Source organism: Nyctibius grandis, chromosome 9 (genome assembly GCF_013368605.1).
Source record: "Nyctibius grandis isolate bNycGra1 chromosome 9, bNycGra1.pri, whole genome shotgun sequence".
NCBI classification, from domain to species: domain Eukaryota; kingdom Metazoa; phylum Chordata; class Aves; order Nyctibiiformes; family Nyctibiidae; genus Nyctibius; species Nyctibius grandis.
The window spans coordinates 43,758,274-43,785,012 of record NC_090666.1 but is presented as its reverse complement, the minus strand read 5'-3'; the positions used below and the strand labels follow the sequence as shown (position 1 = coordinate 43,785,012).

The following is a 26,739-nucleotide window of genomic DNA, read 5'->3' as shown; positions in this document are numbered from 1 at the left end:
TTGTGACTCATCTGATTTGGAAAAAAAAGTACTTGAGAATGGGGTTTTTGTTATGGCCTTGAGAAACAGTCCATAAGTAGTCAGATTAATGTGTCAGTAGAAGATAGAGTTGAAGAGCTGCTTCATTTTTGGATTTGACAAGCGATTTCAGGATTTGATACGTAAATATGTTGTGTCTTAAATTGTGTATGTTTCCATTAAATCCTAAAAATGAATGATTTGGGCTATGGTGCATGTCTCCATAAATGCCTTTCAGTCACTGATTTAGTAGATGTTTTGTAGATGCAAGTAAAATTGCATTCAGGCCGAACTGCACAGGTGTCTTACAAGGAAAATAGCATGTATTTTAGCCAAATAAAGTGTTCTAAAAACCAGTGACGTGCCATTAAAACAAGTCCTTTGTTTTTGAAACTTTGTGTAAACAAACGTGGGCCATGGACTGGATTCTTATAAGCATCAATCCTAGAGCACTTACTTCATTGTTGTAAGTTGTTTTTTGTGGTTTTTTTTGTTTTTGTTTTTTTTGTTTGTTTGTTTTTTGTTTTTTTTTTTTTAGTTTAAGAGAACTTTTGAAACTCTGGACTTTGCTTTGATGCATCTGAATAGTTGGTTTGGATATTTCTCTTTGACGACTGGAACTGATCCTTCGTCAGTTTTGGAAAACTTATTTAAGCTTTGGATATTGTGTAGGTGTTTGTGTATTAGCATATATAAACCACAGAATTACAAAATCCATCATTTTCAGTGTGCATAATGCATATTATACTTAAGAACAATTTACATATTAGAGGTAGAAAAGCACATAGTAGAAAAAAACAATAAAATCCAGTTCTTCTGTAAATTTGGAATTCTGAATTTGGCTTACAAGTGTTAAAGTCCCAGGCCATCTGAAACAATGTCAGAGGTGCTGGCATGGAATTTCTACGAGGAAGAGAATTTTGAGCAAGACTTTGCAGCATGTTGTTATAATTCTGCTTAAAGAAGGAGTTTTTAATTTTTGTGTACAAGAAGCTCTTTTAAAATAAAGCTTATGTCTTGGATGTATTGTAAATATGTTTTTATGCTCTTTCTGAAAAGATCTTCAACACTGAACAGAATTTTAAGAATGTGGAGGACAGGGATGGGGAGCAGAATGAAGGCCGCAGTAATCCAAGGGGAAATGGTTAGCGACCTGCTATGCCACTTAGACACACACAAGTGTGTGGGGTGGGATCCGGATGGGATCCACCCAAGGGCACTGAGAGAGCTGGCAGAAGTGCTCACCAAGCCACTTTCCACCATTTATCAGCAGTCCTGGCTAACCAGGGAGGACTTGATTGACTGGAAATTAGCAAATGTGACACCCATCTACAAGAAGGGCTAGAAGGAAGATCCAGGGAAGTACAGGCCTGTCAGTCTGACTTGGTGCCAGGGAAGGTTATGGAGCAGATCATCTTGAGTGCCATCATGCAGCACGTACAGGATAACCAGGCGATCAGGCCCAGTCAGCATGGGTTTATGAAAGACAGGTCCTGCTTGACTAACCTGATCTCCTTTTATGACAGGGTGACCCGCTTACTGGCTGAGGGAAGGGCTGTGGATATTGTTTACCTGGACTTTAAAGCCCTTGACACTGTCTCCCAAGCATTCTTCTGGAGAAACTGACTGCCCATGGCTTGGACAGGTAAAAATCTGGCTGGATGGCCAAGTCCAAAGAGTTGCAGTGAATGGAGTGGAATCCAGTTGGCGGCGGGTCACAAGTGGTTTTCCCCAGGACTCAGTGTTGGGACCAGTTCTCTTCAATATCTTTATCAGTGGTCTGGACAAAAGTATGGAGCGCACCCTCAGTAAGTTCGCAGATGACACCAAGTTGTGTGGGAGTGTTGATGTGCTGGAGAATAGGAAGGCTCTGCAGAGGGATCTGGACAGGCTGGATTGATGGGCCAGGACCACTGTATGAGGTTCAACAAGGCCAAGTGCCGGGTCCTGCACTTGGGTCACAACAACCCTGTGCACCGCTCCAGGCTGGGGGAAGAGTGGCTGGAAAGTGCCTGGTGGGAAAGGACCTGGGGGTGTTGGTCGATGGCGGCTGAATATGAGCCAGCAGTGTGCCCAGGTGGCCAAGAAGGCCACCAGCATCCTGGCTTGTGTCAGCCATAGTGTGGCCAGCAGGACGAGGGCAGAGATCGTCCCCCTGTACTCGGCACCGGTGAGGCCGCACCTCGAATCCTGGGTGCAGTTTTGGGCCCCTCACTACGAGAAAGACATTGAGGTGTTGGAATGAGTCCAGAGAAGGGCAATGGAGGTGGTGAAGGGTCTGGAGCACAAGTGTGATGAGGAGCGGCTGAGGGACCTGGGGGTGTTTAGTCTGGAGAAAAGGAGGCTGAGGGGAGACCTTCTTGCTCCCTACAACTGCCTGAAAGGAGGGTGTAACGGGGTGGGGGTCAGTCGCTTCTCCCAGGTAATAAGTGATGGGACGAGAGGAGACAGCCTCAAGTTGTGCCAGGGGAGGTTTAGATTGGAGATCAGGGACAATTTCTTCACGGAAAGGGTTGTCAAGCACTGGCCCAGGCTGCCCAGGGCAGTGGTGGAGTCACCATCCCTTGAGGTGTTTAAAAGCCATGTAGATGTGGTGCTGAGGGACATGGGTTAGTGGTGGCCTTGGCAGGGTTAGGTTGATGATTGAACTCTATGATTTTAAGGATCTTCTCCAACCTACATGATCCTATAAAGGTGCTTGTTTAGTTGTCATTTGTATTCCTGGAATTGAGGCCTGAACCTGCTTGAAGAAAGCTTAAGCAGTGTATAGATCTCAGGTGACCCCACTACACAAGTTTACCATTAGATGTAGGGCATGTAGCATAACTCAGATGCAGTTAGATTAAGTCAATACATCTTAATCCTGAATAGATTTAAGCGTGCCTGTGTTCGTAAACAGGCATTGACCTACTGACACTTAAAGGAGCTGAGCAGGTAAAATTGTTTCGCAGAATCTCAGCCTTAAATTAGTCACTGACTGCGCTCTTTTCTTGAGTTCAGTAGTAACGTTAATGCAATTTTAATACCTTTAGGATTTTTTTTTGTTTTCAAAACATAATAATTACACTTTTTCTCATCAAAAATTATTTACCAGATTTCAAGAGTCTTCTCACTTCATTAACTGATCTTTACTATGACAAATGTTTTACCCCACTTACACTGAATCACTTTACTCAGAAAAATGTAGGCTGTAAAAAATTAAGGCTGTTTTTTTTTCTGGGTAGATTCAAGTTTGAGTGTTTTTGGTTTTGTTTTTTAAATATAACTGCCTTTTCTAGACACGGTTGTCAGAGAAAGAAGGAAAGTATTATATGTGGCTGCTGATCCAGTGAATGTGATACTGGTTTGAATATGACAGTGTTTTGTCCTTAAAAGTTTGGCTTTGGTGCGTGTACACTATGCACATTGTGGTTCTTAATGCTGTGAGGTACCATCTCAGTTAAAAAGCTGCCTGTGATGCATAGAATGGTGTTAGTTAAAAAATAAAACACACTTTTGAATAATGATTCTACATAATGTATATTTTTGGGAATTCTTCAATAGTTATTGTCATGGATCCAGAGCCCCGTTAGCCTTGGAGCTGCAGATTAACTTGTATTTACACACTTTATTATAAACAGATTGAACTCAAATGCTGTTTATGAAATGGAACCAGTAATTTCTGATAAAACTCAACTGCTTCTGTAATGCTTCTGGTTACTCCTAATTATGCAGGAAGTTCCTTTGTGACTCTTTCCTTTTTAAGTACCTGTTGTTAACACACGTAAAATTTTATGACCACACTGTATCTGCTCACCTGTTTGTCCACGTGCCTGTCCAGTTCGTGCAGTAGCTTCTGTGTGGCGTTCATTTTCAGCCATAGTTGAGAGCAGGCTAGACATGAAAAAGAAAAGTTCTACTGTTTTGTGAAAATCAGTCCACGTACTGAAGAGGATGTACAGGTTAGACCCGCCATCAGAGGAAATGGTGGGCGGTGTTAGTGTGCCTTCACCCCTGCCCCGAGCCGTTCTCCGGTCCCTCAGTGTGCACTGTCCAGCAAGTGTATCTCCACTGTTGGCACTGTCTCTGCCAGGTGGGTTGTTGCAGTGGGCTTCTATTTCCTGGAGAGCATCTGGTTTATGGCAGTAGGAAAATGCAGAGGACCATCACAGGAACACTGCTCACAGCAGTAATTTTTTTTGCCGCCTCAAAAGTAGCAGGCACATAAGGTAACCTGTAGTAAAAAGTTTTTGCGTGGTACCTTCTTACATGTGTTCTGTGCGTAATAGGATGTGGATACTGCATACTAAAGTGTACTTTCTGGATCAAAATCATGTTTTCAGAATAAATTCAGTATGATGTCAATTAGAAAACGTTGGTCACTTTTAAGTAACGTGAATAGAACGATGTTTACGTATGTAGCTACAAGCAATAAGCAGTCCAGTTATTTCTCTTGGTGAAAATACCTTTGAATCATCCCCAAGTGCCCATGTAAGTATTTCTTTCCGAGGGCACAGATAGGCTAACGCAAGTCGTGCTATTTTGGTGTTATCTTTTCATTCCAGCATTACATGAGAGAACAAACAATTGCATTGATGTGTGAAACTAAAACTTGCCTTTATGAAATGCATGCACATAATACACAGTTTTCCAGAGCCTTCATTTTAGTTGGGGATTTTTCAGAACCAAAGTCTGTGTGCTTAACAGTGTCCTGTGAAACAGAGTGTGCGCGTGGCTAGCTCACGGACAGCTGATTGCGGTTTCATCAGTAAAAGCAGGACTTGCCATTTTATTTGGTCAAATGTAAATGAAGACCATAGACTTTTAAAAAATACAGTCATAGCTGTTTTTTAATGCAAGTGAAGGTTGGTGTTTTTAATATGATGGACTGGATTTCAGTGATGCGGTAGGTCGTACCTGATTCACTTCCATACTGTAAACCAGACTAGCAAGAGTCAGACCTGTTTGTCAGATATTAAAAAGCCTGCATAAATGGCTGCTTTATTGCAATATAAATCACACTGGTTCATGCATGTGGCAATAATTAACCTCTGTTGATGTTAGAAAAGAAGTCATTGTATCATTGCTGAAAAACAGGTTTCAGTATGTTTTGACTCAGCTAACAGAGGTTAGGTGCCATTAGACCAGTATGAATTTAACTGATTTTGAACAGCAAAAGTGTAAGAGTACAATTGTTACAGGGCTTGAAGAGAAGCTTTGTTTTTTAAACACGACATTTAAGTTACTTTTTTAAAAAAAATTTAATGGAATATTTTGCATATAGCAACCCATGAAATAATCAGAAATCACATCTTTTAAAGACTGTGGTCTCAGAATGATTAATTTTCATTTTCCCTGTTGCTTTCGTGGTTGTTTTTTATGGGCCATCAAGAAGCGGTCAGGGGTCAGGTTACCAGGGGTCTGTAGATCACAAACTGAAAGCAAGGGTGTTAAGTTTTAGAACAAATTTATATCTTGACCATCTTTCCTTCTAAATAAAAAGTAGTTTGTTAATAAAACTATTCCAGAGTGGGTTATTACTAATTTGCTTTAATGGTTTTTGCCTGAGATATTCAGGTATTGATTGATACTTAGGGCAATGTTTAAAAAATGCTTAGAATTTCTATTGATACTCTTGTTAGAAGTGCTTTGGACTCCGTTAGTAGCAGAGTTAAGTTAGTGCTAAGCAGTGGTGGAAGTTTCATTCTATAGCTCAAGCTCCAGCCTTTAAGAAATTAAAAGACGAGGACGTTCGAGTAAGAAACGCTTGATATATTCAGGCTTCAGCTAGCTTGTGGCCTCTTGCCCCATCGTGCCTGGCAGTGGTCCCTTCCACTCAGGTTTTAGTGCCCTTTCTTTACAGTATTTTCTCTTTCAGTCGCTGGGCAGACAGCTTTCTTCTACAGGTCCATAAGTTATCTTGTCAGCCTTCATCTTAGCAGAAACTTGAGTCAAAATTGTGTTCTTACCCTGAACCTGAAAATTCACACTCCAGAAGAAAGTACTTCCAAGCTTACTTTTGCCTGGAAAGAGTAGGGAAGCAAAAGGAAAATAATCTGAAACATAAAGCTATAGTTATTTTCAAAAGGTAGCCATTAATAAAGTCTTCAGGATTGCTGTGATCCATGCATCACCACCACTCTCTGGGCTCGGCCATCCAGCCAGTTTTTAACCCATCGAAGAGTCCACCCATCCAAGCCCCGGGCAGCCAGTTTGTCTAGGAGGATGCTGTGGGAGACAGTGTCGAATGCCTTACTGAAGTCTAGATAGATACATCCACAGCCCTGCCCTCATCTACTAAGTGGGTCACTTTGTCGTAGAAGGAGACCAGGTTGGTCAAGCAGGACCTGCCTTTCATGAATCCATGTTGGCTGGTCCCGATGCCCCGACTGGCCTGCATGTGCCGTGTAATGGCACTCAGGATGATCTGTTCCATCACCTTGCCTGGCACCGAGGTCAGGCTGACAGGCCTGTAGTTCCCTGGATCATCCTTCTGGCCCTTCTTGTAGATGGGCGTTACATCTGCTGATTTCCAGTCAGCTGGAACTTCTCCAGTTAACCAGGACTGCCGGTAGATAATAGAGAGTGGTTTGGCAAGTTCATTTGCCAGTTCCTGCATTACTCTGGGGTGAATCCCATCCGGGCCCATAGCCTTGTGGGTGTCCAATTGGCAACTATACAACCAAATACATGCTGAAGGACAGGTGAACTTTGTCAGAAGTGTAGAGTTCTGTGTCCAGTTCTGAGCTCCTCAGTATGGGAGAGAGATGGAGCTACTGAAGAGAGTCCAGTGCATGGCCATGAAGATGTTGAAGGGTCTGGAGCATCTCTCCTGTGAGGAAGGGCTGAGAGAGCTGGGACTGCTCAGCCTGGAGAAGAGGAGGCTCAGGGATCTCACCAATGTGTGTAAATACTTGAAGGGAGAGTGGAAAGAGGATGGAGCCAGGCTCTTTTCAGAGGTGCCCAGTGACAGGACAAGAGGCAGTGGGCACAAACGGAAACGTAGGAGGTTCCCCCGGAACATTGGGAAACGCTTTTTCACCATGAGGGTGACTGAGCACTGAGAGATTGCCCAGAGAGATTGTGATGTCACCCTTGGAGACACTCCAGAGCCGTGTGGGCGCAGTCCTGGGCAACTGGCTCTAGGTCGATCTGCTTGAGCAAGGGGATTTGGTGAGATGACCACCCTTTCAGTCTCAACCACCCTGTGATTCGGTGTGTAATTGTTTTATATTTTAGGATGTTTTGGTGAATTGTTTAATTTTGTGTCAGAATGATACTAGGAGTGCATGCAGAGTCGTAAGTTTTGACCAGAAGAGTAGAATATTGCTACCATCTTGAAGTAGTAAGTTCGGTTCTGAGGTCTTTTAAGTTTCATTGGAATAAGATGCACGAGGATTAAAATACAGTCTACCCAATGTGATCTTTTAAAAGATAACTTTTAGTTGTTCTGTTATTTCTGTAGTTTATGCTGGTTTGATGGTTAAAGCACAATGTCCCGGGAGAGGAGGATTCCATAAAAGTGTGCCTTAAGGAAACTCACAATTGTGGAAAGTACAAAATGGCTTTTCTTGTCCTGCTGCTATATCATGTTATGAGAGAATGTTGACACAGGTGATCTTTGTAACTTTGTGATAAACTGTGGGAGTGAGTACAGTGAAACCTGAGCGTTAGAGGTTAAATTTCTATTCTTTTTGTTGTCTTTCCTCAGAATAATAAAAATGTTGTAAGTTGACAGAATGGAGCTACAGACAAGAAAGTTGTGTATGTTGTTTCCGCACGGATAAAGTTGAATGGAAATAATTGTCTGTTTTCATGGAAAAACAAAGGAGCTAATTTTAATAAAACAAAAATCAACCCTTCTCCCTCTCCCCTCAGGTTTTGGGTAAGGGAGAACTTGGCAATGTAAATATATGCCGTAATCCATCAAAGACAGAACTGAAGAACTTGCTACTAAGCTTATAACAAAAGATTACCAAGTCCAACTAAATGTAAATCACCTGCACCTGCTTTGTTTTCCTTAACTAGGCATTACAGAGCCATGGTGTAAATGACACTGTTGCCATAATTAAAACAGTACTTATCTTACCTTTGAGAGAAGGAAAATACTTTTCTCCTACTGGGTATATAGTTGTTGCATATCTGTTAATGCCTCTGCGGTGTGTAAGACTCGCTCAGCTGGCTCCTCTCTCGTGTCTGCTGAGGGCCTTTCTCAGGGCCTGCATTTTTTGTGCTAGCGGGGAGCAACGCAGCTTCGCTGTTCCGGAGTGCGGTGTGGTGGTCTCAGCTGGAGGCTCTGCTTTGCCTTTTGCTTGCAGGGAAATACACTTTCTGGGGCAGGCTCCTGTGTGTAGGAAACTCTGTGGAACAAACTTCACCCACTAGTGGGGTTTTCCTTTTTTCAGGTAACGTGTCTTAGACCTGTACTTATCATGGGATACGATAGATCAGCTGGGTATGCCTGTCACATGGCTCCTGTCTGTATCTTGACAGTTGAAGGACAAACAACTGAAGGTGTCCATTAGTACTATTGTTTTTCTGTGTTGCAGCCTTTTATGTGGCCTTTGACCTGATTATTTGCACATTGACCAATTTGGAGCCTTTTATTGTTTCCAAAGTGTAATATGTTACTGTAAAGTCACTGTTTTAATTCGATAAAATATGTTCACTGGTTTTGTTTTCGTTATTGGTGTAATTCCACCTTTCAATAATCACTCTCTTGTTTCTGCAAATAGGAAGATATAAAGGGTAATATGTAAAGATACCATGATTTTGCAAATTAGGAAAATCAGTGTTTCCCTTTGTTCTTTGCCATTCAGAAGTTCAGCTTATCAGCCTCGGTGCCTTTTTTTGGTAAGGCGGTAGATAAACTTCAGAAACTGAACAAATGCTTAAAAAAAAAAATCATCTGTCCGTAATAACAAACCCCATTTTTACATCTTTTGTTGGTTGTTTTGTGAAGTAATGCTGCTGTCACTATATGTGTAACTAGGAAACATACTGTATGATGCATCATCTTGTAGTTTTCACTGTGGTTAATAAGGGCAGCGTTCCAATCTAAGTGTAGCAGTGATACAAACCAATAAAGTTTACTACAAGATTTTTAATTTAAATATTTTACTAAACACTATTAAATGAGAATGAAGATGCAATGTTTGAATCGCAAATGAGGTATTTTATTATCACAGCTTCTTCATATCCTGATATATTTTTCTCTCTTATTGCTGCTGTTTATCTTGCGTTACTGGGTGTTTGTTAATGGGCATCTCCCAATAGGAGGCTGTGTAGCTCAGATCTGAGTATGTGCCGCTTCTGTAGTAGCGTAACGGCAGCAGGCGGTGTGGTTCTCAAGGACGGAATTGAAGAGTGTGCGTTGTGAAATACGGAAGAGGGAATGTGATATTACTGTCTGAGGATTGTGCGATACGTAAAGTAAGTGTTACTCTGATCCGTTCTGTATGACAGGTGTTGGTGCAGGAGCCCATGATTGTTATCTCAGAAGAAAAAGCAAGAGCTGTGACCCATAGATGTTGGGCCTGCTGAAGGGGGTGTGTGTGTGTGAACGTTGTATTACGCTGGGTTGGTTTGTGGATAGATGGAAACTGTTGGTCCCTGGGAGCAGAATATTCCAGCGCCTAAAAGTGTTACACATTTCTGCTTAAAGAAGATAATGTTATCTTGGGCAAGAGTGAATTAGAATTACAATAGATTATTATTGTTCCTTAATATATATTTGTAGGTAAAAGATGTCTTCATTTCTGTAGTGCTCTTATTGTTAAATCTATTCTTTTTTTTTTTTTTTTTTTCTGATGTGCCTGTAAAATATATGTACTGATATATAGTAAATAGTGTGATCTTAGCACTATATAAGATTGTTTTTTCTGGAAGTGGTTTTGTTCTTGGGTTCCAGTAGTCCTCTGCCAAATAAGCTTTCAAATACATTGCACAGAAGGTTTTTTTTTCCCCAAAATTCCTATTTGTGACTTCTGTTTTATGAAAATATGTTACGTCCTACCAGCTTCAGGTCATGTAATTTCTTGTGTATTTAAGATGAAAAATTATTTTTTTTATTTATATCACACATCAAGAGAACAATTACAAGTTACTAAAAAGTACCTTTCTGCCTCAAAAATACTACTTCTGCGTTAGGTCTAAATTGACTCCTCAGTGTCACACAGTACGGGTCGTCTTTTTCTCCCACAATATCTCAAGCTCTAAATGGCAGGTGATTGGTAGGGTAGATTTAGATGAGATATCAGAAAGAAATTCTTTGCTGTGATTCTATGTATGATTCAATGAGACAGATATTTTTTAGTGTTGCAGAAAACCAGATATACATATGAATTTCTCCTTATTTCCCTGTGTGGTTCATTTTTAAGAATAGCAGAGAGATATATATATTTTTTTTTTTTTCTTTTTAACAAGTTGGATTAATTCATCTTGGTAACAGGCCCGGCAATGTTTTTGTCATTGATGTGAAAATACGAGAGACAAGATCTGATGCAAAGGATGTTTAAATGTAGCTATACTTGATAACCAATTAATTTCCAATTTCATTTGATTGAAGTGCTTTATCTTGCAGCTGGTAATTGCTTTTGTTAGAGAAGATACAGGCTGTTTCTGTTTGTCACATCAGAGGGAGCCCAAATTTCAGAGATCAAACTACTTTCTTTGTTAAGGACCTGGGAATAAGATCTTTACCTGGAAAGAAGTAGCTGCTTCTTAGAGTTTTCAGAATAGGACTCTTGATATTTGATTGTGTACTTGATATATTTTCATTGGGAATCAAATCTATATTTTACACCTCATCTAACCATGTGTTTTCAGGAGATTTTGATGTTGGGAGACTTAATAAAAGTGGCTTACTGACCTTTTAAATATGATGTCTCAACTTTGTGCTGGCTGTGATAGTATACACATGCCTAATAAAGGTACCTGTATCAGTGGTGAGAATTTGCAAATGTTAAAAGAACTTCAAACTATTTGTATTCGCAGTTCTAGTAGCTATAATAATAATAATAATGCAAAGAACTGACACTTCATTCCTGTATGCTTTTTTCCCTTTTCGCTTCCATTGCATTTTTGTTTTTCAGTTAAATAACCTAATTTATTATTTTTTTTAAAAAAAAAGGCCTTTTCCACTTCCTCATAGGTTTGGTTTTTTCTTATTTTCTTCCCTTGACTGGCTTTTTCATCCTTGTTTTCTCTGTCTTTTCTCCAGCTATATTTGTGTCTGTGTGATTATTGCTTTTTTAATACTGCGCACGTTTCCCTGAATCATGCAAAACGCAGTGAATTTTCATTTGTGGCTGGGGTTTTTGGCTAATGGGGCAATATACAAAACATATAATGTGTCTTTTTGGCAGACAGGAGCAGCTACATGAATGCTGAAGTCACATCTTCCTGCTCCCCCCCCGTTTGCTAGACCTTACAGCACTGTGGAGCAAATAGAGAGTCTCAAGGTAGTGGTCAGTCTTTAAGCAGAGGATGAAGATAAAGTCCCTCTTAGTGCAGTAATGCTCAGACTTTCTCTTGTTGTCCAGCTCAAAATGGATGTTAGAGGATGAAATGGCGCTTCCTTTGCTGGAAGAAAAACGTAATTCTTTTCACATTTTTCTTTCCTCTTCCACTGATGATATGGCAGGAAGAGGAACAGTACTGTATTTTCACTGACGGCAATCCTGTCTTCAGTTTATACTGGCGGGGTAGAGTTGTTAATCAACGTGTCCCCGCTTGTTAGAGAATATGGCCTTGACATCATTCTTGTTTATCAAACGTATGGAAGTGGCACACGGGGGAGGTTATATAGAATGGCCGACACGTTTTAGTCGTGAGTGTGCTTGCTGTAGGTGCTGAGTCAGAGGAAAATCCTATCGTGTCTGTAGAATGTGGGAGTCGATGAAAACTAATTAAGTGATGCAAAAACCTCTCAGCACTTTTAGACAAGCTTTGCCAAAAGATCGTTTTTTTTCACAAGTCTTGAATCTTGATCAAAATACCTAATCATGATATAGACCTTCTTGTCATTGCTGACATCATTGCTTTCATCCATCACGAGAGTGGAAGGTCCTGATGTGGAAAGGTTCGTGGCCTGACAGCGTCTGATGTGCTGACAGAGCTTGGACGATCCATGCAGCTTTTGTTTCTTCCAAAGGGATTTTTTTTCTTAGTGGCTGAGGCTAGGAATCTCACCTTGTCAAGCCGTGTGAAATGGTCAGCAATGTGAATAAAAACCATACCTCAGCATTCTGAACTTTTTCACTTTTTAGCCTGAATTCCATTTCGGTGAGAGGATAGCGATGCTGCCAGTCTGGCATGTTTCACAGACACGTTTTACGTGAAAAATGCAAAAAGGACTTAGAAGTTGAATTATTTTTTAATACTACTGAACTAAATAAAGCCTCCGATCAGTAGTTAAAGTTTTGTGGCCTGTTGCACTGAAAGAGAAATAAGCACAGAGGAGGATCCTCTTTGTTCTTCACACAGGGTATATGGAGATTATCAGTATTTGGAAATCAGATTATGTGTAAAGGTTCTAGTATGAGAATTAATAATGCTGTTTTTAAAATATTTGAAAATTGTCAAACAAGCAAATCTAAATTAGTCAAGATTTGGGGGGAAGGATAACAGTTCAGAGAATAATAACTGTGTTTAGAAAGTTATTACTTGATCATGATCAGACAGTTTTGCACCAGGGGAAGTTTCGATTGGAGATCAGGAACAATTTCTTCACCCAGAGGGGTTGTCAAGCACTGGCACAGGCTGCCCAGGGCAGTGGTGGAGTCACCACCCCTGGGGGGATTTAAGAGCCGTGTAGATGTGGTGCTGAGGGACATGGGTTAGTGGTGGCCTTGGCAGTGCTGGGTTAATGGTTGGACTCGATGATCTGAAAGGTCCTTTCCAACCAAAATGATTCTATGATTCTCTGTGAGTGGATTCCTATACCCAGAGAACTGATCACGAGAGAAGTCTCCAGGTGCATAGATCAAATTACTTGAATAAAAGAATAAATAGGAACTGTGGGCTAGAAGCCTCCGTCTTGCCTTTCGGGGCACTTCATAGATCCTGTGTGCAGTGTTCTGGCAGCTGACTAACTCCTCTATTTCCCCCACAACAGAGGGCTGTAGTCTGCCCACTGAAGCAAGCAGGGACTGCAGTTGATTAGAGATTTGTGTGGCTTCTGCTTTCCTAAAGCCGTGCTAGCGTACTGACAGTAAAAGCGTGGCTTCCTGAGTTTAGGACAATTGCCGTGAAAATGGACAACTCCCATTTTCTGCTGCTCAAAAGGTGATTTCTTAGTACAGTGGAACTGAATTAACAATTCTTACCTTCATTCTGTTATTACAAAGTTAAGATGTGGGTAAAGGCCTTCGTTCCCTGCCACTTCTAGAATTGCGTCTAATGTAGGTGAAGAGCGATCAGTTCCTTGAGCAATGATAAAGTAATAGCGTAAGTGAGACAACAGGGCGTTTGGGGGGAAGAGAAGTTATGTTTGGTTTTCTGCTTTCCAGTACTTAGTGGAATGAGGAACGTACAATTGCAAATGAGTGGAAGAAACAAGGTTATCTTAAAGGAGTTTTTCGTCTTAAGCTAAAATTAAGAGACCCAGTGGAAATTGGTAATGTTGAATACAGTTGAGTGGGTTTTTTTCGCTCCCCCCCTCCAGTTGCATTGTTCCTGTTTAGAAGGTACAGCCAGAGCTGCAAAGAGCTCAACCAGCGAACGGCGGTGCGTGCAGCAGGTGAGCGTGTGACTGCCGTGTCTTTGTTGGCCAACGCTTTTACTGGTTCGCTGGGGTGCGTGTGGCGTCTCTGGGTGGGAGGCTCTTTGTGCAGCGGCTTTAACGGTTCTCTTACGTCATGGTTGCGTTACCTTAGCAGGGAGTTACCATGGTTACTCCCTTACCAGGGACTGTCCTGGTAAGGCCTCATCTGGAACACAGCATTTCTGTTCTGTAGCAGAAGGATTATTCATGTTCAAGAAACTGGAAAGTAAAATAGGTGAGAAGAACATGCGCTAGGATTTGGAGGGCAATTTGGAGACTTACAGAAGGATTTGGACTGGTTTAGTTTGACAAAATTGACTGAGAGCTTGCACACTTCTGCCCTGTGGGCCACAAGCTCTGAGAAAAAGTGTATGGAACGCAAAAATTGTAGGATTCAAACAAATGGGGTTAAGCTGATAACAGTTTTAAGCTGAAAACCTGAGGAACATAAAGATGTGAGAAGGAAGCCAAATTTTAAGTTGGCATTTGATCCATTATGAGAAGGATTGCATGATGTGGGGTAGGAAGGAAGGAGATATGACCCAGGAAGTCTTTTCCAGTCGTGTGCTCTTTTAATATAGTACGCTGGTGGGGGTAGGCAGAAGGGGCAGGGGAAGAATTGCAAGCAGGCAAAACCCAGCCACATGAATCTTGGAAAAGAAATTAAACCCAGAACCCAAACTCTTAGGGAGAGCATTTTATTTCTAGTGCTTGAATATTCCTCATACTGACTGATGCCCGGTCTTTGGTAGCACTAATATGCACATTGCTGAAATCTGCTGCTGAAATACTGAACTCCTGTTGAGTTACCAGCTTCCAAAATCATAAGGGATAATTTTGCTTGCAGGTTTAAAATTTTCTGAACCTATATAGCGTATTTGCACAAAGCTTATATTGTTAACTGTAGTGCCACAGTGGAGATTTTTTGGTCAATCTTTTGTTCTAAGTCCATGTTTTGAATTATTGTTTCTCCACACATTAGTTCTACAAAGGAGATAAAAGCCTTTAAATATATTTCTAAAAATATGTGTGTGTTTTTTATCAGCTTACTTTTCTAAAACTGTGTATTTTAGGGCCATGGCTTCTCTTTTCTCTTCCTTTTGACTCTTCCCGTAGAAGGGTTTTCCAAGAAGCAAGCAAGTTGTCATGTGTTAGTCTTTAATAGGTATTAATGTCTTTTCTGCGACGACTTTTAAAAGTATCAGTAATGGCACATCTTGTCTTGCCTAGAGAAACTTGCTTCAGTTTTTTTCCAGTATTTATGTAAGATTTGCGGAACAAGTGCCCCCATTTTATCAAATGTTCTTCCTACCAGGTTTTTAAGAAATACTAGTTATAAGTGTTAACAGAAGTATGAAACAGTTGGACGAAGTTTCCCTAATCTCGCTTTTTCAGTCTTTCATAACGCCGTAACTTCGTTAGCTCTCCTGTCACGATAAACCACCAGAGCAGACAAGTCCTGAATTACTAATGAAAACCAGGAAGAATGGAACTTGAAAACTCATGCTCTTTCAACCTTTGTTTGCAATATAATTAAAAAGGGCGCCAAGTCAGTTTTTAAAAGACAGGCATATCTTTTGTAGTATGTTTGCATTGGAGAAAGAAGCAAATTGCAGTCAAGGAAGAAAACGTGTTGCCTCCTGGCGTTATGAAAATGGTGCAGTTTTTGCCGCATTCTGCAGTGCTTTCAGATGCTGAGTTTTGGTTTAGTTGAGAAGATTTCATTGCCAGAATGTAAACCAGTTATTCTAGTCTTGCCTAAAAAACCACCTTGCAAAGTGATAACATTAACAAAGATGGGAATTCACCCCACCCTATCTTCCCACTTAAGTCAAACCGCAATTAGCTCCGTTTATATGCTGATATTAAGCACAGGAAGCTTCCTTTTTCTTTACTTTGTATACAATATGGAAATAATGCAGGGGAAAAAGATTAGGTTACATTAACACTGCGTAGTTAGTAATGAAGTTTGAAAATAAAAATGATCTTTCCTGTCCACGTGAACTGTCCCATTGCAATGAGGAGCAGTTATTACGTCTGTGTAGTGCAATGCAGCAATGAGAGGCTTTGTCTGTGCTGGGTTGATACGGGGAAATACAAACATAAAAGAAAGTTTACGGTTTCCTCTTCCAGACACTCGAAATTTTCTGTTCTTTCTGTTGTTTTATGTATTCAACTTCTACGTATCTCCATTGAGAGTGGAACGTCGTCTGTTTCTGGGCTTTATTCTCAAATTGCATTAGGATTCTGTTTGCCTGTAAGGATGCTTTGTAATAGTCAGTTGTAAAAACAAATCTGAAAAATAAACCACAGTAAAGTGCTTTTCTGTTGGGCTTTGTTAGTGGAATAACTGTGATAACTAAAAGGGAGAAGAAGAAACTAGTTGCTAGGACTTCTGTTATTGCAGAATTAAATGGTAAATCTGAGCTTTCCATGTTTGTGTGTATGCACAGTTGTGTCAAGGAAGAGAATATTTAGTCTGAAACACGTGACTGGCCGTGCTGCTAACGGTGCGGAGGCAGTACTGTGCAGCTGCTCACGGGCTGCAGGGAAAAGCAGTAAATACCTTAAAATGGCCTGCACGTGTTGTGTGCTGGGAGAAGATAGTGGCATTGTAGAGCTTAGCTTAACCTTGGCTGAAAACTAGGTAAACAGCCACAGCGGGGACTGTAGTGTGGATATATCCTATTTACAGGAGAGGCTTTTTCCTCTGAGAGTCTATGAAGTGGTGTGGTACATCTATTTCGTTTTTAGCCTTGATTTTATGAGTTAAATGTCTTGCTACAGTTAAATTTTATACAAAGCAGCCTGAACATTTGGTTTATGATAGCCCAGTTTAAACTTGTAGGGTACAGACTGTGTGGGTGTCACGGTGCTCCCCACTATGTGCATTTCTTGCATTGACTTATTTAATGTTTGTGATATTAAAGTCCTCTACCCCTTCCTCATGTGTTTGCATAATAATAATCAAATGTCCAATTAGGTCTTGGAATCTTAACCAAAAAATAATCTTACTACTGAGTGCTACTTCCCTTTAGGAAGAAATGCACAACTGTATTTCGTTGGAGGGTGGAGAGTAATTTATTTCAAGTAAAGCAGGCTTAATATTTACAACTTTCCAAGATTACGTATGAAATAATTGGATTGCACCACTGATAATTGTCTTTTGACTCTCGTCGGAGCACCAAATACAAGGTGCTGGAAATAGGGGAAAATAGGAATTCTGCTCCTTGTGTAATCTTCAAATAATTTTCCAAGTCAACTCAAGCTAATGCACTGTGTGATATGTACAGGTGATAGCAAATGTAAAGTTGCCCTTTGTTTAAAATAATGACTAGAGTTACACAGGTATCTTTTCTGCAACTGCTGTGAAGGGAGAGAAGGAGCATTATTTTCATTAACATGTTACAGGGAGGTGAAATTCTGTTATTGCAATGGACAGTGTGTGGCTGAGATTTGCGAAGGTATGAAAGGAGGTAGGTTCAGAAGTCCTACGGGAACTGAGTAGGAACCAAATGAATAAGTGACACCTGATGATGCAATGATGACACCACTTCATGCCATTCGTTCTGCTTTCGTGATGGTGTGTTTAAGACAGTACTGTAACCATTGTGGAATGAAATATATACTTAAAACCAAAGAGAAGAGTTTCAAAGTAGTGGAATAATGAATGCATTTTATACAACATTGTTTTAGTCCTGTGATAGAAATACAAAACATACTTAAAGTCTAAATTACACTGTTAAATCCTTGGACTTCGAGTTTTTGACTGGTGCCCGTCTTGTTTAAAAAAAAGGTTTTCACAGAGTTATTTTAAGAATAAAGCAAATACCTGGGAAGGTTAGCTGTGTCTATATAAGAATGCCATTATCTTTAAGAAAAATTCACGAGGCAAATTCCAATCCATTCCAATATGAGAGCTTGTAATATTTCTTTGATGCTGTGGAAGGTGGGGTGTGATGGGAGGGGGTGTCTTCAACATGTGCATTTCTTCTCTCTTGCAAAGCAAAATAATTGCTATGCATATTTTAGAGGTCTTGGACCGTTCATTTACTGACTGTGGCAAGTGCTACTAATGCATGGAGGTAGCTTTCTACAGCAAGTGAATAAAACTCTGAACAATGAAACCTTTAGTCTTTGGAAAGAAATTAAACGACCTCAGTAATACAACACCATGCATTAAATATGCTTTTCTTTATTGATGAAGAATGGACAATGGTCTTTGATTAACTTGGTAATTTGTTTATTTGTACATTGTAAATATGTACAGCAGATGGGAGTAGGAACCAGGACAGTGTGTGATGCATTTTGTATGTGTTGCATTGTATTTGCATTTGTTTGTTTACTTGAATAAGAAATGGGGAGTTAGATTTGTTCTTACGTAAATATAATAGACAACTCTATTTTAGTTCTTAAAAACTGAATTTGTTTGCTCAGGCTTACAGCAGTTGCATCAAGATGCTTGGAGAGTGTTTGATACACAGGACACTTGTCAGTCAATTGTGTGTGATACAAAACTGTCCCAACTGAAGTTAGTTTTGGCTTATCGAAAGATAGTGGGTAAGTTTGTGTGTATACATCTAGGCAGATTTCCTTTCCCAGTCTGTAAAATTCTTGGATTTGGACCTTCACTAAAATCTTGACTATGTGCAGTTGGCACTGTTGGGGAGGAACAACATGTGATCACTGCGTTAGAGGAATTCAACACTAGTAATAGTTTTGTTACCTCTAATTTTGAATGTACTGCTAAAATTTTCCTGCTGAATACAGACTTTTTATTTAGCCTAAGGAAAGTATGTGATACTCGTATGTTCGTGCTGGGTGATACGCATAATACCATATGATATTTTAATGGAGGGCTACGCTGCTGTATTTCTGTTAAATATTTCAAGAAAGGGATTAAGAAATTACCCTATTTGTGTACCCCAGTGCCTGCTGGGGTATTGCACAATTGCGTATTTTCTGGTGCCTTCCTCTACTGGTTTTTCGTCCTCACATCGCCCAGTTTCCAGTGCAGCTGGATCCTCAGGGATCCAGGTAACTTGTCTATAGAGAACCTTTTTCTTCTTGCTGGGGGGTATTCAGGGCTGAGGAAGCGGTGGCTGGGCAGTATGCTCTGCCTGCCGGAAAGCTAGTGGGTTATCGTTCCTTGCAAAGGGCAGGCTGGAACTTCAAGAGCTGTTCTCACTATCCTCAGCTCTATCGAACCTCTAACATTTGTCCCAAGGTTCAGGTTTTGGTGAGCTGTTCAGTGCCTTCAGGACTGATACCAAAACCAAAACTCAGCAGTGCCACAAGTGTAGATGGAGTCAGAAGTAGCAAAATAGTAACAGGCAGCAAGTACTCGAGCTTCAGGTAACACAGGAAATACCATGTTCCCAACTCAGAAGAATAAATATGACTTTGTTTTCTGCTTTCTGAAGGACAGTTCAGGGTTCTGGTCAGCCAGCAGGATGGTTGAGAGAGTAGCAAGAGACATACTTTCTTAAGCTCTTCCTCTTTCAAATGCTTTGCTCTCACTTGTTAAATGGTGTGGTTACTGCATCTTATCTCTTTGCATCACTTCTCTCTTTCTTGTTTCTTATCTAGTAGGTTGAGGGGTTTTTTTTGGTGTTGTCAAAGCATGGCAGGGTAGAGAAGGGAAACAGTAATGTTTTGATTTCTCCTTGGGAGAGCAAAGGTGATTCCTTTGCTGTGTAGGTTGACGGTGTTGCCACTGACTGTTACGAGGACCGATTTGCTCCTGGCTGTCCTTTGATACGGGAGAAAAATACCTGTTGTTTCCCTGGCAGTCCTGGGAGTGTAGTTTGACAGCAGTGGCCACAACAAACAAAAAAGCAATTGTTGCTGTTAATGCCCACATGTTTACAGGTTGTAATTTAAAATTAAATTTAAAAATCTATGGCTGTTGTTGGTGTAATTACCTACCTAGATTTAAATTGTTACTTAGCTTACCTAACTCTGTAAAAGAAGTTCTTGCTCATGTAAATGGCTGAAGTTTTGTTTGTGTAAATTTATTAGTATGTTTTCTTGACGGTGCCACTGTGAGATACACCAGCTTTATGCTTCCATCAGTGTGATGCTGTAGAAAAAGCTCTAGAGTAAAAACATCCATTTTTCTACACATTTGTTTTTTAAAAAAAAAGTTCAGTGTAAAATAAAAGCCTCAAACTGACAGAAAAACCCATGAAATGCCATTTTACCCAAGCGTTTTTTGATGTGTAGGTAATTATGCGTATTTGCTCCGTTAAAATTGTCTATCAGTGTAGCTGAAGACAGCATCTACAAACTTTGCATAGCAAGTATGTGTTTGATGCTACAGAAGATATCTTTAAAAGATTGAACTGTAAAATTTCACTGACTCTTTATGAGTCTTCATGGAAAAAATTTTTAGAAAACCCCAATAATATCAGATTTCTACTACTATAGCAAGTAACATTTTCCCGAAATGGGTGTATTCCCAATGTTGCATCTCTTACTCTGTTTTCTGTTTTCTATACCCTGTGTATGAACTGTGTGTTTAGAAAAACTTGACCTGCCCAGGCAAAAAAAAGTGGGAAGAAAGCAATCCAAACAAGTGTTCAAAAATTATTTTTAGTTTTAAATTTTCAGTGAAATATGTGTGGATTTTGTACTGACATAGAGATGCTTCTGAATTGTCATAGCATGAGGAGAATTTGAAATCCTCGTGCTAAAGAGCATCGGAAATGGAATGGAACTCTGGTTCTGCATAGACAGAACTGAAAGTTCCCATTGATTTCTGGGAGGCCAGAACTTGCACTTTAACAGAAAGATTCCTTTGACTTGCTGTGTTCGTCAAAGGGGAACACATTGTATGATATCATTCACAATTTACTAAGTGTAAAATGGGTATGTGTATTTAAACAGCTGGTTGCAAACCAAAAAAAAATGTGATTACGTAATATTTGGCTTAAACTGTTCTTTTTTTAGTGGCTTCATATCTGGCTGTGGGAAACAAAGTGTTTTCAGTACACTGGAAATGCTTCACAGACGTGTTTTTTTTGAGAAATTTTCCTGTTCTGTCTGATGTATCTTTGTACTTGTAAAAGTTGCTTGATGAAAGGGTGACTCAGCTGATCATTAATTGTTTTCTGTTTGCAGGTTGCAGACCAGCAATGTCGCAGAACTGACCGCGTTCATCGCAGTAAGTAAGCCCTAGCAATAAGCATTCTCATAATTTTCTGAGAAGCGTGAATCATACAGGGAAAAGGAAAATGTTATGTGCTGTATGGCTTAGTGCTAAATTCTGCATCCAGGTCCTGATCTCAGCAAGACGTTAAGCACAGGCTTAACTAAGACTTTTAGTTTCTTAGTCCACGTGTGCAATTACTTTTGTGACTTCAGGCTTAACTATTGAGTAGGTCTTTAACAATTAATGTCCATAATAACACTGTTATCGTTCTTTCTGGATTTCTTTCTATGTAGGCTTCAAATATAAATATGATAGAATGTAATTTTGGTGTGTTGCGCATTTTCAGTATACCTCCTGTAGTTTCGATGTCTGACGTTATACAGTTTAGGGAATATTTAAAATGAATTGAGAGATTGTGCTGAGAGTTTTGATTCCAAAATAAATTTTAGCAACTTTGAAAAGTATTTTGAGTTGTCGGAGAATGTGTGGTATTTTGCAACATGATGACTATGATTTATCTTGTTTTATTAATAGATAGTTTACTATATGTAGGAAATGAAGAAAATTTTCTCCCTTTATACATGCAATTGGAGAAGAACAGGGGGAATTTATAGAAGGATTTGTGCTTTTTGATCAGTTTTCCCATAGGCCTTAAAAAATGCAAGGGAAATAATAGCCAGGTTTAGATCTCTTTAAACGAACTTACTTTTAAGGCTGATTGTATTAACTCAGTGTACCAGTTTATTCTGCTTGTGTGTTTATGGCCAACTATAAATTACTTAATCCTTTTGTGAGGGATGAAAAATGTCAAATCTCTGAAAAATAAGAAAAAACATATCCTTAGTAATCTCTGACATTTTTGTGGGTGCAGTCAATTCTTTAGCCTACAGAACATACTTACTTTGTTATGAAGCAGTAACAACTCTTCCATCCAAGCAAAGAAATGGCACTTCAGTATGTGTTCTGTTGTAACAAATAGGTTACTCAGGGGAGAGCTTGAAAAGTTTAGGAAAAACAGCAAGTAATGATTCCTTGTGGGTTTTTTTGGGAGGAGGGTGGAGGAATAAAAATCTTGAGCAAAGAGGAAGATGCTAAAGGATTTGTAAACCAGAAAGTAGAAGTAAGGATTTGACAGGTTTTGGGAACTACCCAGTTTCTTTTCACAGTAACAAAGCATGCGGTGACTTACTTTGAATTGGTGACCAGGAGTGCGAAGGTGGACAACAACAAAGAAATGTTTTGATTTTTTTTTTTTTTGCTGTCAGACCCAGGAAAGGTTTTGTATATTTGAATTACTGGTTTTAAAATACAGAAGCGAATTGCCAAGAAAAGCACTTTCCTTTCGTGAAACTTAAGTGTGTGTAAACAGTAGCCTGTTTGCAAACCAAATAAAAACACAGAAGACTTGCAGAAACATGCAAGTTAGGCAAACATCTTGCCTTTTTGTTTTTTTAAACCATGTGCTTTATCGCTTGTCACCTGGTATGTCTCAGAACAAAAGAAATTGCACAAAAAATGTGATTGTTGAGCTGTAAGTGAAATTTGGTAAGAAGTTTGGGAGCTGGCAACTAATGAGAAACTATTGATAACAAATTGGAACACAGTGTACGGAGAGGTCAGGGGGAAAGAAAGAAAAAAAACTTGGTGAGCTTGGGTTAACAGAAGTAGTTCTATGCTTTTATGGCAATCTGAGTGTATCATTAGCTCCCTCCCCACAACTGTTCCCATTCTTCTCGTCTGAAGTTAGCTTGAGCGTCTGGGTACATAGCTGTTCTGCCTTTTTTTTGTCATGTAAATACTCCAAAGGATGCAGAGGATTCATGTGAAGGAGCTTTTGGTTATGGAAGAGGAATCTTTGTTTTTATATTCCCTCAAAACAGTTCTGGCGCCTACAGTACAAGACAGGCATGGACCTGTTAGATTGGGTCCAGAGGAGGCCACAACAACGGTCAGAGGGCTGGAACCCCTCTGCTATGAAGAAAGGCTGAGAGAGTTGGGGCTGTTCAGCCTGGAGAAGGGAAGGCTCTGGGGACACCTGATTACAGCCTCTCAATATACGAAGGAGGATCATAAGAAAGATGGAGAGAGACTTTTTACTGACACAAATTCTGTAAGAGTTACTCCCAGCTGTTTTAATGCTGCTGCTGCAAACCAGATTTCATAATGGTTATTTACTGAAAGGGTTAAAGAGCAGATTTTGATTATGTATTGTCAATCCACGATTAGCATCTGTTAGGAGGAATAAGTGGTTTATTAAGCCTTACTGTACAGATGGCCACTGGAGGTGCTCAGATGTAAATTGAATTTTCGGTAGTATCACTGTATTGTTCAGACCAGCTGGTTTTATCTTTGCAATAGCAGTGATCCGTTTTCACAAAAAAGTGTTTTGTTGCTTACAGTTAATTTCCAAAGTTTTAAAGTTCAGAAATCTTTCAAAGTACATATTGGCTAGATAAGAGTTTTCACTTCATTTGCTTTCTTACAGAAGGAAGTGTTCTTAGCATTTAAATAAAAAGCTTTGTCCACTTATGGAAATGAGAAATATTTTTTCTAATTAAATTTCAGAGTCTTAATATACACTAGCTCTGTAATGTAGATGTTTAGGTTAAGAAGACATTTCTAGTGAACTATTGAAAAGATGATTTTCCTTATGTAAGTTGATGCAACAATATCTTTTGAATCTAAGTCTTCAGGGACTTTTCTGCTGGTAGTTAATCTGAGTATTGCGTTCCTGTTTCAACTAAAAAGCTGCCTTTAGGAGGACTTCATCAATTCACCACAGGAAAGCTCCAAAAAGTGTGGTCTAGGTAAGGGTTACAAGTTCTAGGAGGGAGACATATTGTATGTGAGTTTATTTATTTGCTGTTACCAGAATTCATAACATTACTGTGCATGATTTGATATTTGATTAAATTCTTTAAAATCCTTAGGCAAAACTAAATTTGCTTTATTTAGAATCATAGAATCGTTTTGGTTGGAAAAGACCTTTCAGATCATGGAGTCCAACCGTTAACCCAGCACTGCCAAGGCCACCACTAACCCGTGTCCCTCAGCACCACATCTACATGGCTTTTAAGTACCTCCAGGGACTAACACCCACCCCACTACACCCTCCTTTCAGGCAGTTGTAGAGAGTGAGAAGGTCTCCCCTCAGCCTCCTTTTCTCTAGGGTAAACCCCCCCAGGTCCCTCAGCCGCTCCTCATCACACTTGTGCTCCAGACCCTTCACCACCTCCATTGCCCTTCTCTGGACTCGCTCCAGCACCTCAAGGTCTTTCTTGTCATGAGGGGCCCAAAACTGCACCCAGGATTCGTGGTGCGGCCTCACCAGTGCCGAGTACAGCGGGACGATCCCTGCCCTCGTCCTGCTGGCCACACTGTGGCTGACACAAGCCAGGATGCTGGTGGCCTTCTTAGCCACCTGGGCACACTGCTGGCTCATATTCAGCCGCCATCGACCAACACCCCCAGGTCCTTTCCCACCAGGCACTTTCCAGCCACTCTTCCCCCAGCCTGTAGCAGTGCACAGGGTTGTTGTGGCCCAAGTGCAGGACCTGGCACTTGCCCTTGTTGACCCTCACACAGTTGGCCTCGGCCCATTGATCCAGCCTGTCCAGGTCCCTCTGCAGAGCCTTCCTGCCCTCCAGCACATCAACACTCCCACCCAGCTTGGTGTCATCTGCGAACTTACTGAGGGTGCACTCGATCCCCTCGTCCAGATCATTGATAAGGATATTGAACAGAACTGCCCTTCCACATCCTCAGTGAGATCTTTTTTAGGTTAGTGCTGTCTCCCAGATCTGGCCCTGTCTGAATACTTTATCTTGGCCGCCTCCTTAGCTCTGCTGCATTGTAGTACATCCTCTCAAAGATGTGTTCCTTTGCTTTTCTGTTGGGCCTGGTTTTCCCCAGTTTGGGAACAGTTGTCTTAAATTTGGATGCAGCATGATGCCCTTCTTCAGGTTTGACTCTTAAGCACAAAAAATAGTGAACAATGAAGTGCTGGTGCGTATTTGTCTTTAGACAAGTATGCTTCATGCAGGTGCGCCCTTGTGTTCTATAGTTTGCCAACCCACTTTAACACCACTAAAAACCCCAAAGTAATTAGGTAGTGGTAATGAGGAGATGAGTAGGGGTAGTTAAATTGCAGATGAGATAAGAAAGGACTGAAGTGTGTATTGATAGCAGGTGGAAAGTTGAACAAGTTTGGTGGGGGTTTTTTTGTTTATTTGGTTTTGGTTTTTTGTGGGGGAGAGATGTGATGTGAGAGTGTCAGGTGAATACCTGTAAGTCATAAAATAAACATGTTGGATATGTTTCCGTGTATATCTGATCCTGCCCTTTCTAAGGCAAGCATAAAGGTAATGCATGAACTAGTTCAACCTTATACTGCAGTCTGCTCGAGCCCCAGTATGATTTAGCCAGGGAAATTCTAGGGGACAGTGTATATTGGGGGATGAAGAGACATATTTCCATAGGGATTTAGAAAAATATTCTTGGATTAAATTGTGTTTATGTTTGGAATATTAAAAGGAGCCTAAACAAGGTGAATAGTGGGCAGAGCATGTAGAAATAGGACAGATACAATTTATCAGGTGTCTGACACTATGACTTCTGTAACAGGAAAAAGTAAAGACATAGGCAATGAGAAGAAAGGATGGGAGGTAAAGTTGAGATTGTAAAATACGTACTTTACAGGTGTTATGAAATAAATTTTCATAAAGTTACTTGCAGGTTTTGTCTAGTGTTCAAATATTTTGCTTCTATATATTTTACATGCTGTAAACACATGTTGTACGTGTTTACATATATGTTTATAATACAAAATTGTTTCTGCTGTGGTCCAATTTTGCTGTAAAATCAAGCTGCAAGTTTGCATGTTTAAAAGCTGCTCTAGAGTACCAACATCCACCTGAATTTCAAGACTCCAAAAGTTGCTATCAAGGAATACATTCATTAAAGTTGTGTTGTGATGAGCCTGACGATGGACTGTGTAGTCTCATACTTGATGGAGAGCGTGTGTGTGCATATACGTGTGTGTGTATACATGAGTATATACAGACGTATAAAAATTGGTTTTATTGATCCATGTATGATCTGTTTTATCTGAGGTCGTAATTCTTTAGGTATTTGTTCAGTAAGGCAAGATTATCTTTCCTTTTTTGTCCCAGTTCTAACCTGGAATTTTTTTTTCTTTAACTCAGTTTGTATATACATCGAGAGATGTAGAGCTGAATGTGGTTTTGTTGGTTTCAATGAAGCTGTGATAATTTATTCTGTATGGTGGTCTGTAATGAGGATCTTACTAGGCATGTTTTGTTTATTTGGAAAAGAAAAAATAAGCTGAGATTGTTTGCATGCACGTTATGTAAACACGGATTTAAAAATGATCATATGTTTTCTAAATGGTTTTGCATGTTTTGTCAGTATTTGAAAGGTTTTCTTTTTACATTTTCCAAAGGTTATTTGTTCAAAACAAGCACGGCAGTGAAAAGGGTGTAGAATTTGGAGTTTTAATATTCTTGCACAATTCAGAGGAAGTAAAGAAATGGTATGTTAGAGCACAGCTTAAATGCGTATCAGTCGAATAAAGCACGGGCTTAGAGCTTGTAGAGGGGTTATACGTGTCATCTGTTTTAGATGTATTACAGAGGTGATGTCAAGGTGAAAGCAGACTTGCAGAATGGGTGGAAATCATTGATATTCCGACTCTGAGGCTGCAAATGGCTCTGTGGCAGATGGAGTCTTTGTCAAGGAAGAAAAATGGCAGCTCTGGAACATCATAGATGTTTTTGCTTAGCAGCTCAGCACATAGGCTGTGACC

General features: G+C 40.1%; 1 protein-coding gene across 10 annotated transcripts in view; it reads left to right on the top strand.

Annotated features, from left to right (window-relative positions):
* Positions 1-26,739, top strand: part of BAZ2B (bromodomain adjacent to zinc finger domain 2B) — a 124,445-nt gene that overhangs the window by 14,636 nt on the left and 83,070 nt on the right. For 6 of the 10 annotated variants that reach the window (XM_068407528.1, XM_068407525.1, XM_068407527.1 and 3 more), the window contains exon 2: positions 20,885-20,927. The exons of 1 other annotated variant lie outside the window; for it this stretch is intronic. The gene's annotated coding sequence lies outside the window, so the exon portion shown is untranslated. Of the gene's footprint in view, positions 1-1,544; positions 1,664-20,884; positions 20,932-26,739 lie in introns of all 10 variants that reach the window. 3 more of the 10 variants (XM_068407520.1, XM_068407521.1, XM_068407522.1) reach the window with 3 other exon arrangements.